Below are 11,129 nucleotides of genomic sequence, written 5' to 3'. Positions count from 1 at the left end.
TGTTTACCGTAATTCCGCGGTCATCGCAGACGACAAGGAGCTCCTTGTCTCGGTTTCACATCCAGGTGCTCGCGTTTTTTTCTGTTGACCGGTGTGTTCTATCGCGCTGTCAGAGCGATATAAGACAAAACCGATAATTGGACAAGGTTGCGCTCGCAAAAACAAGCATTTCTGCCTTTTTCCGTGTCCTTCCTGACAACTGCTCCCCGTACCGTTATCAGTTACCCGCTTCGGTAGTTAAGCAGTGTCGCGCTTGAATTCAAAGCTCGAGGAGGCGGGTTCGATTCCTGGCGGCTATAAAAATAGTTGTTGGGGTTTAACGTCCCAAAGCCACGATATGACTATGAGGGACGCCGTAGTGGAATGCTCCGGAAATTTCGACCACCTGGAGTTCTGTTCCGTTTTAACTGTCTTTCTGAGGAGAGGTTGAAGTTTATGTCACCTCGGCGACTCCGTTTCTATAAGTTCTGCAGCGAAAAAAAAGAAAAAAAAAGAAGTGGTTCCCCAAAAACAAAAGTGAACCACCTGGGGTTCATGTTAACGTGTGAAACAGCGCACTGCTTCACAGTTAACACGCAGTTGGGCGATTGGTGAACTATCACCAACTCGCCCAACTGTCAACTTTACTGAGCTTCCCCTGGAGTTCTTTAATGTGCACCTAAAGCTAAGTACACGGGCCTCAAGCATTTTCGCCTCCTTCGAAAATGCTGCCGCCCTGGCCGGGATTCAATCCCGCGACCTTCGGGTCAGCAGTCGAGCACTATAACCACTAGACCACCGTGGCGGGTAATTCTATGCCTCTAGGACTGTATTCCTTTGGGGTTGAAATGCAATGAACACCAGTGTACTTAGATTTAGGCGCACGTTAAGTAACCCCAGATGGTTGAAATTAATTCGGAGTCACCTTGCACTAAGGCGTGCCTCAAAATCATACCGTAGTTCCGACAAGTAAAACGCAAGGACTTATTATTGTGAGCTTTTTACAACCTAGTTACTACCACGGTGGTCCATTCAAGTGCATCGAGGCTATGTTCGAGGCTAAGTGTTAACATGACTGTGAATGTGTTGGGATCATGTGCTTGTAATTGCGAGTGGTCGCAAGTAGTTAAGCGTCCTCAGTTGGTTTCTATAAAATACTGGTTCTGTGTTCTTTGCGACAAGTTCCTATTATTAAAGCCAGACATATAAGTGGAAGGTGTATAGAAATCTTGCATTGCTTACAATTGCTAACAGCCCAGTCGAAGCGCACAACCTTCCGACACTACCCCTTTGTACTCTGGCTAAGTCACATTACGAATCAATAAATATTGAAGTACAGCTGCCCACCTTTGTAAAGCAGCCGTTGAAGCTCGAATGGAATGCACAAAATAGCTGCATGTTTGCATCAGCTGTTGCCGGTCCTCCAATCTGAACACTGCGTATTCTAATCAAATTACCTCGCTTTTAAGCCCTCAGGAAGAAACGCGGCATATTCTTGTGTAATTGATCGTGTTTGTCAAAAGAAAAGACTAACAAAAAGTGCCTTGCCAGGCTTGCTAAGTAGCCGCAAGACGCGTAGTTTTAGAAATACTGGGTATTTAGCGCTGCTGGCCTGTTACTTTTTTCTGTATAAAAATGTAAGTTTACGTGCTGTTTCCGTACAGCTGTCACCAGTGCTTTTCAAAACTGCGGCTTAAATACTAAGTCTAACAATCCGCGGGCAATAGTTATGAAACCGCAGTGTGCGTGTAGGTCTGCCAAGCGACCAAGCGTGTTCATTTGGAGGGAGCCATCATGATCTGACGCAAGAACTTCTCTAAGAAAAAAAAAAGAAAGAAAAACGTACCCGTTATTATTTTTGTGAGTCCTCACTTGCCAAATATACTATAACTCTCTTTAAATATACATGTTAACTATCTTTTGGAGATTCGGACCGCCCACGCCTCTCCGAAGAGAGTACGATGGTTTCCAAAAAAAGATCGTCAACGTGCCTCTTTAAAGAGAGTTACGTATGTGGCAAGTCACGACTCACTGAAAAGTAACAGGTAATCTTTCTTTCTTTTTTTTTTCTTTGAGTGAACTGAGTTGCGCCGAGAGCCGAGCGCTAACAATTACTGGCGCTTGAGACGTTACATACGTGCTGTCGCAGACGAGCTTTCTGGCTTCTGAAGGTTTACAGATCGCTTTCATGCAGGCGCTCTCGCCGGTAAAGACAACCACATTTAAGGTGGAAAGTTGGACCAGTTGGATGAACTTCGAAAAAGACATTTTCCAGCGCGTAAAGAGGAGGAAGATGAAATAGACTGAAATACAGAGAGGTTAGCCACTTCTAAGACCAGCTGGCTTACTCTGCGCGTAAAGAAATGCGCAAGGATAGGGCGGAGAAGAAACGTCCTACCTGTCCTGTCGTTTCTTCACCGCGCTATCCTTACGCCTTTCTTTGAGCGTTGCGACACGTCTTTTTCGAAGATATGTAGCGCAGTTTTCTTACGAGGAGCAACACCCTCTTAATGCGCGGTTGAAATAAAAACTCACGCCGCCGCCGCAGCGTCGTCTGATAGCGGAAATACCCCCGTGTTTCCGCTTCCGCTGTTCGCAGATAAAACATCCTGTTGAACGCTCACTCGTTAGAGGCAGCTTAAGAATCGCCCTCTTGCGTTCGATTTGTCGCGCGTATCGGAACTTGAGGTAACCGAATCGGGTCAGTCACTAAGAAGCAATTGAGGAAACCCAAGGGACTGGGAAAGGAGAAAGAGAGTTAAAGGAAAGGCAGGGGGGTTAACCAGGTTGTACCCGGTTTCGCTACCCTAGACGAGGGGAGGGGGAGGGGGAGAAAAATGAATAGAGAGAGCAAGGAGGAAAGAGGGAACAAGTGATATGCGCACACACATGTCAGCGTTCACCGCGCACACAGTCACAACAGAGAAATATTTGAGATCGGTTTCTGCGGTTGTCGGTAAGCAGACTGGAATACGAGATGTTAAAAAAGGCTTGCATGGACTGGCTCCAAGGAATCGAGAACTTGCAGTGCGCATTGAGCTGATGGAGTTGTCATCTCGTTGAGGAGAGTGCGCATCGTGGCCATGAGAGATCTCAACACATTGAGGACTTGTCGGTTTTCGGCGTGGAAATCATCTGTGGACTGGGAAAAGACTAGAATAAAGGCAGGGAGGTTAACCAGGCATGGTTGAGCCCGGTCGGCTCCCCCGCACTCGGGAAGGAGACGTGCCATGAAACATGAAAGCTCAAAACGCCAGTGGGCTATTTTATACAAAAGATTTTCCCTGATCAGCCGCCATCGAAGGCAAACCTAGTTTTTTTTTACCAAACATGTAAAAACAAATTTTAAAGTACGCCAGGAGTACAAAGTAGCAATTTTTAGTATTGTAGTTTAGTGATTCTATACTAAAAAACTGACATTTTTTTTTACTTTGGCCAAAGATCTATCTGGAATTTCCGAGAACATTTAACCAGTTCCTGGTAGCGCAGCCCCACAATTGCGCCCGTGCAACATCAACGAGAATGTTCGCAAAGTGAAAGCCTTATCGAGGAGGTTCTCGCACCGCCTTCGCCGCAGTAGCGGTCTCCAGGCACTCGTGCAGAGGGCACCGTGACAAGAGCGGCGACGACAAGAGAGTATTGCCTCCAATAAAAAAACGTCGCCCTTTCACAAAGCGCTGGCCAGAAACGAACTGCGGCTCTTGGCGGCGTAGGGTCGTCGGCCACCTCCGTACAGAGAGCTGTCTTTCTCGCTTTAGCACGCAAAGAATAATAAATGGCAAATTAAGAATTCATAGTCCCTTTAGCTAACGCTAACTAGAGCACAGGCGAAAGCCTATGCTCCCAAGTTTTGTTTAGTTCACATTCGAGTAACCTTGAATTCACTTGTGATGGACTGTTACAACGTTTGACGGACTGTCAACTTAAGTTTAATTCACTGTTAATTCTCATTTAATTCACCTTATGCACTTAATTGTCACTTCTAATGATCTTACTACTTTGGTTCACATTGATTCACATCTGATTCGCCTTTAATTAACTGTAATATTCACCCGGGATATGCAGTCATGCGCCACACGTGACCTTTGTTGCCATTTGTGTTCATGCTGCCAACGCCGGAATTTTTTACGCATGAGTAATATAAGGCTTTCGCTTTAATAATATTTGGGGTTTAACGTCCCGCAACCACGATATGATTATGAGAGACGCCGTAGTGGAGGGCTCCGGAAATTTCGACCTCCTGGGGTTCTTTAAAGTGCCCCTATATCAAAGTGCACGGGCCTCAAGCATTTTCGCCTCCACTGAAAATGCGGCCGCCGCGGCCGGGATTCGGTCCCGCGACCTTCGGGTCAGCAGTCGAGCACCTTAACCACTAGACCACCGTGGCGGGTGACAGCGTACTCGTACTGACAGGTTTCAAAGACGTGCGGTCCGGCCCGATACTATAGACAACGACACCAACTACGTATATTGTCGCATTGCATTGTGTATACAAGCGGTGTAAAATATTTACAGATGGTGACATTGGAGAAGAAGCACAACATTTGGGCAGCCTGGACACGCTCCTCGCATCCGCATTTCTAGCCTGCAACAGCGTATGCGAACCGCGCATATTGTGGCACTTTCCACAAGTATAAGAGGGAACACTGCATGTGCGTCTGAACAGTGATTTTCGCAAACGTGCCAGTCAAAACTGAGCGCATAGCGTTGCAGCAAAAGCCTCTGAAAGTGTTAGCTACTTCAACTTGATTTTTTGAAAACGGCAGTTCACTTAGGGGACACTTAGACAACCACCAAGTTAAATGCTACGTTGCAAGAGGTGAAAAAGGCAGAAAGATAAGAGGGAGAGAGAGATGAATGTCAGGTAAGTTATCTAGATTGCCCCGTTGGCTATCATTAGCTTAGATTCTCTAAAGCGGAGTGAAAGGGGAGTGAGAAAGACGATAAACGCTCACCTCGGTCCGAAGTGAGCGCTCCGAAACGAGCGAGATTTCGACTGTCATTTCCCAGTTTTCTATGCTAAGGGTCATTTTTGTTTTATTGCTCTTGATACATTATTCGAGGAAGAATTTTAATTGTTATTTAATCAAATTGGGTGAACTCGTAATCTTTCTTTAATTAAGCGTTTTCAGACATTTTTCTGAGCGATTCGAACGTGTTAAGTACGACGACCCGGACTGTTGAAGTACGAACAAAGTTCGCTCTGTATAAATTGCAGAAGTTGTCCGCCTCGATGGTACAGTGGTTACGGTGCTCGGCTGCTCAACCGAAGGACGCGGGTTCGTTACCGGCCGCGGCGGTCACATTTCTATGGAGGAGAAATGCTAGAGGCACGTGTACTGTACGATGTCAGTGCACGTTAAAGGACATCAGATGGTCAAACTATGATCGTATCGTGGTTTTGGCATGTAAAACCCCAGATATTTATTTTTAAATTGTGGAAGTTAACTGGAAGCAGTGGCGTACCAACTTGTTCGCGAGTGGGCACGGGAGGCAAGCCTCCCTCACTCCGTCGGCCGTATGTATGTATGTATGTATGTATGTATGTATGTATGTATGTATGTATGTATGTATGTATGTATGTATGTATGTATGTATGTATGTATGTATGTATGTATGTATGTATGTATGTATGTATGTACGTATGTATGCATGTATGTATGTATGTATGTAGTATGTATGTATGTATGTATGTATTTATAAAGAGAGAGAGAGAAAAAATTTCATTAGCACTCAATTGTGCGTATACACAGAGAGAATTTGCTTAGCACTCTCTTATAACGTTATAGAAAATGTACAGTTTTTATAAAGCATACGCTGCGACAACCATACATATGCGTGTTATGCAGGTAATAGTAAGTATTACAAGCAACACATTTTATATATTAACCACACATCTTTATGCACGAATGCAATTGTGTCGATGGCGGCCTTCTCAGTAGTACAAATTTGTATCATTCAACGAAATTTCGTTAATGTCTAAAAGGTGCTCACCAATAATTGTTTTTATTAATATAGGTAGCAATGACTGTACCTTTTATTTTTCCTAAAAAGTACTACGTACGCTTTCTTGCACATATTCAGATTTGCGTACATTGCCTATGTTTTGCCTTGTTTGCTCCTAGTCGAAATAGTGTTTTAAGCGTGTGGTTAGCATCATCATTATTATTATTACTATTATTGCATTTCTGTTATTAATAACTTGTCAACCACAAGTATTTCTTAAAGAATTAAGAATTTGTGGTATTAGACGAGTTGCATATTGTTTAAATGCATTGTATTTGGATTTGCAACATTTCTTGGAGGACCCTCGGGCAGCACCAAGGGAATACGCCAATGCAAACGGTGCAACCACAAATTTTCTTTGAAAAAAAATGTGGGCGACTGTAACGTTAAGCTACCTCGCATTGTTTCCTTTTCCATTGGTCATTAGCCGTTTATGATCGGTGGAAGTTTTCTTGGTCATGTACACAGCAGCTGCTTGTAATGCGATGCAACAAATGGCGCAAAAACTATCCATCGTTTAATGGCCACTTATGCGCGACTACGTAAAAAGAAATAAAATTCCGGCAGATCCCACGCACTGTGGGAATCGATGTAATGCGAAGCAGCCAGCAAAGAGCTGCATACATCGGTTTGTTTATTTTTGAGCCAAATGAAATCATTCATGCCATGGCATCCAGTTCACCATATATCGCATGTTTGCCATGCACGCGTGCATGCACAATATGGTGTATACCATGCCAATGAAACGTATATTCTGGTATATACACTGCATGACCGGTCATTTATGTTCATCACGCACTCCTGTCATGCCATACCAATTTTGGTATATATCCAGTTATCTAAACGGCCGGAAGCGCATCATAACAGTGTCATGTAAATCATACCGTACATGACATGCATAACATAATGCGCATGTTAGGACCTGTCATTTATGTTTGTCATACAGCCACATCGCACAATACCAATTTTGGTGTATATCAAACGAGCGAAATGGCCGCGAGCGTGGCATGTAAATCATGCCGTACATGACATGCATGTCATGGTTTTCATGTTACCACGTGTCATTTATGTTCGTCATACATTCGCGTCACGCAATGCCTGTTTTGGTGTATATCAAGCTATAGCGAAACGGCCGCGATCGGACAATGAGCGTGGCATGTAAATCATCCCGTAAATGATATGCATATCATAATTTTCAAGTTACTACCTGTTATATATGTTTGCCATACAGTCACGTTGCGCAATACCAATTTTGGTGTATATCAAGCGAGCGAAACGGCCGCGAGCGCATCATGAGCGTGGCATGTAAATCATGTCGCACATGACTTGCCTGTCACGATTTTCATGTTACCACATCTCATTTACGTTCGCCATACAGGCGGCTCGATCTGAGTCTGAGTGAGTCTGAGTGAGTCGACTCATGAGTCCGCTAGCCTATAATTAGCATTTTTCTACCATAATGTCAATGCTCTTTAACGCCAATATCTCGCATAATCGGTGCGCTACTTAGCACCTTTTGATCTCGTACCTTCAAATACGAGTTATTTGACTTTGTAGTTCAATAAGGACCGTTTTATTGAAAGACATGACTCACACGAGATATTTTTATCAGTAACTTCCTATGAAGAAGTTTGCGGGGGGAGGTCAGGGCACCTCCTCCCCCTCTCCCTCCTCATCTCCCGCCTCTGATCAATAAATATTGAGATGATGTATGAACGTTAGCGCGTTGACGTATGCGGGACTAACCGTGAGTATAAATGTGAGCCGACATAAGGCTGATAGTAATGCTGAAGTTGAGTAGACAGGACCATAGGCCGGCAAAAAATGTGGAGCTCACTCAGGCTCACTCATGCAATATATTTTGCCCTTAGGGCTCACTCGGACTCAGACTCACCAAAATTTTCCTCAACCGGACTCACTCGGACTCAGACTCACCAAAATTTTTCCCAGCCGAACTCACTCGGACTCAGATTCACCAAAACTTTACTCACCCGGACTCACTCAGACTCAGACTCACGTCTCGATATGAGTCTGAGTGAGTCGACTCATGAGTGAGTTTGCCGACCTATGTACATGACACGCATGTCATCATTTTCATGTTGCCACCTCCAATTTACGTTCGTCATACAGTCGCGTCGTGCAATACCAATAATGGTGTATATCAAGCCCGCGAAACGTCCGCGAATGCACCATGAGCGTGGCATGTAAATTATGACATGCATGTCATGGTTTTCATGTTACCACCTGTTATTCGTGTTCTTGAAGTTGATACAGTCACATCGCGCAATACCAATTTTGGTGCATATCAATCTAGCGAAACGGCCACGAGCGCACCATGAGCATGCCATGTAAATCATGTCATACATGACACGCATGTCATGATTTTCATGTTGCCACCTCCAATTTACGTTCGTCATAAAGTCGCGTAGTGCAATACCAATTTTTAAGTATATGAAGCCCGCGAAACGGCCGCGAATGCACCATGAGCGTGGCATGTAAATCATGACATGCATGTCATGGTTTTCATGTTACCATCTGTTATTCATGTTCTTCATACAGTCACATCGCGCAATACCAATTTTGGTGTACATCAACCTAGCGATACGGCCGCGAGTGCGTCATGAGCGTGGCATGTAAATTATGTCGTGCATGACACGCGTGTCATGATTTTCATGTTACCACCTCTAATTTACGTTCATCATGCAGTCGCGTCGCGCAATACCAATTTTGGTGTATATCAAGCCAGCGAAACGGCCGCGAATGCACCGTGAGCATGGCATGTAAATCATGACATACATGACATGCATGTCATGGTTTTCATGTTACCACCTGTTATTCATGTTCTTCATACAGTGACATCGCGCTATACCAATTTTGGTGTATATCAACCTAGCGAAACGGCCGCGGGCGCTTCATGAGCGTGGCATGTAAATCATGACGTGCATGACACGCGCGTCATGATTTTCATGTTACCACGTGTCAGTTATGTTCGTCATGTCGAAATGTCTCGTCACACGTGTTTTTGTATATATCGATTCATTTAAACGGCCGCGAGCGCCCCGAGACCATGTCATGTAAATCATGCCGCACATGACATGCGTGTCATGATTTGCGCGTTAGGACCTGTCATTATGTTCGCCATGAACGCTTGTCACGTCATACCAGTTTTGGTATATACGAAATTAACGGAATGGCCGCAAGAGCCCCAGGGCCGTGGAATGTAAATCATGCTGTTCATAACATGCATGTCACGATTTTCATGTTATGACCTGTCACTTATGTTTGTAATACCGTCATGTTATTCCATACCAATTTTGGTATACATCCGATTAACGAAACGGCCAGGAGAGCAGAAAGTCGTAGGCGACTAGATAGATAGATAGATAGATAGATAGATAGATAGATAGATAGATAGATCAGTAGATAGATAGATAGATAGATAGATAGATAGATAGATAGATAGATAGATAGATAGATAGATAGATAGGATAGATAGATAGATAGATAGATAGATAGATAGATAGATAGATAGATAGATAGATAGATAGATAGATAGATAGATAGATAGATAGATAGATAGATAGATAGATAGATAGATACGCTCAAACTCGCAGAAGTTCGCTAAGAAATGCTTCGCATTTAATAAGAGAATAAACTGTTCATTTTCCATACGGCATATTGTTGGCCGTTAGTTCTTCGGCATTCGTCAAATATTTTTGGTGTGTCATAAAATCAGTGAAATCTCATGGCGTTGAAATGACGTGTGCAAAGTAAGCAGCGCATTTATATGCTGAACATTAATTAAACATTTTATAAAACAGCCGGACAGTGTCTCTTTCCGAACGCAATGCGAGAAGCCTACTCGCCGATCGTATTGGCAGCGGGCAGTTATAGCAGCTGGCGTGATAGATTTAGATGCGTATGATAAATTTTTGCAGTTGTAGTAAAACGATATTAAGCTTTTTGTGCGCGTATACAACTCTTTGAACTCACTCTTGCTGAAAAAGAGGGAGAGAGAAATAAGCGGCGCTTAGCGTGCTTATTTTGTGTTTTATTTTGCGCTGTAAAAGTCAATTCAAGGTTAATCAAGACCAACTAGCGCGGCTGTTAATTCAGCCTCCTTAGTCCAGAAACCCGTGGACCTTGACCACCTCCCTGATCTGGTAGATCAAGTTGCGGCGCAAGCTTGACAGCTGGGCTTCCCAGTGTGCTCGAGTCCACTTCCATATTCGTCGCCATGTTTCAAGCCGCCGCGATCGCTGCAAGGTATACCGTACGCATATATGATAAGCAAGGGTAAGCAGGTTGATCGGAGACTAAAGCTGAAACCTTTTTTATCGCTTCTATTTCGGCCAAACTAAAACACTCAACACTTTTGCACACTCATCGACTCACAGCGGCTTGGACATAGAGCAGCGGTGATGCTATTCGTTTTCGCTGAAAGAAAATGAATTGCCTGAAAGAGGAAGAGGTTTGATCACTCCATAAAACGTTTACTGGTTTCCGCCCGTATTTGCGTCGCCGCTGATTTGAATTCCAGGCCAGAGAGAGCAGAATAAATGCATGACTGGCTGATATAACGTTATAGATTTACTGCTCAGCGGTAGCCTGCTGTGCAATGTTGGAGCACAAGGCGCCAAAGTGTCGCACAGGCGCCTTGCACCGCAGAGAGCCGACAGTGCGTGGTCGTGAGACGCGGAGGACAACCTTCACATCATAAGCGTATACATATAGACAAATTTCATTGTATAATTACGTGACTGCTGTCTTAAAGGAGAACTTCGCCTCAATTGTTGCTCTGCCAGCGTGCAGCCGACAGTGACCACTGTCTAAAGTGGCCCACTTTTTCTCAGTGGGTGGAAGGGGGTGAGAGGGGGGGGGGGGGGCTGGCGCCCTCCCTGCCTCCCCGGTAGTACGCCTATGACTGCAAGCCTGCTACTTCAACGCTGATGGATTTAAAACGAGTACATAAGGGGCACAACACACCATTGGTCATAGAAGAGCCGTAAATCGAGGCAAATATACTAATCAATACGAGGGAAACGGTAGAGAAGGAAGCAAGTTGAGTTCTCGGTATAGGAGTGAACACGTGTCTGACGAATGTCACCGTTGCGTAACTGTCAAGAGGTGCGTGCTGGGTCCAC

Source organism: Rhipicephalus sanguineus, chromosome 3, assembly GCF_013339695.2.
Source record: "Rhipicephalus sanguineus isolate Rsan-2018 chromosome 3, BIME_Rsan_1.4, whole genome shotgun sequence".
NCBI lineage: Eukaryota > Metazoa > Arthropoda > Arachnida > Ixodida > Ixodidae > Rhipicephalus > Rhipicephalus sanguineus.
Note: the sequence above shows the minus strand (reverse complement) of the source record.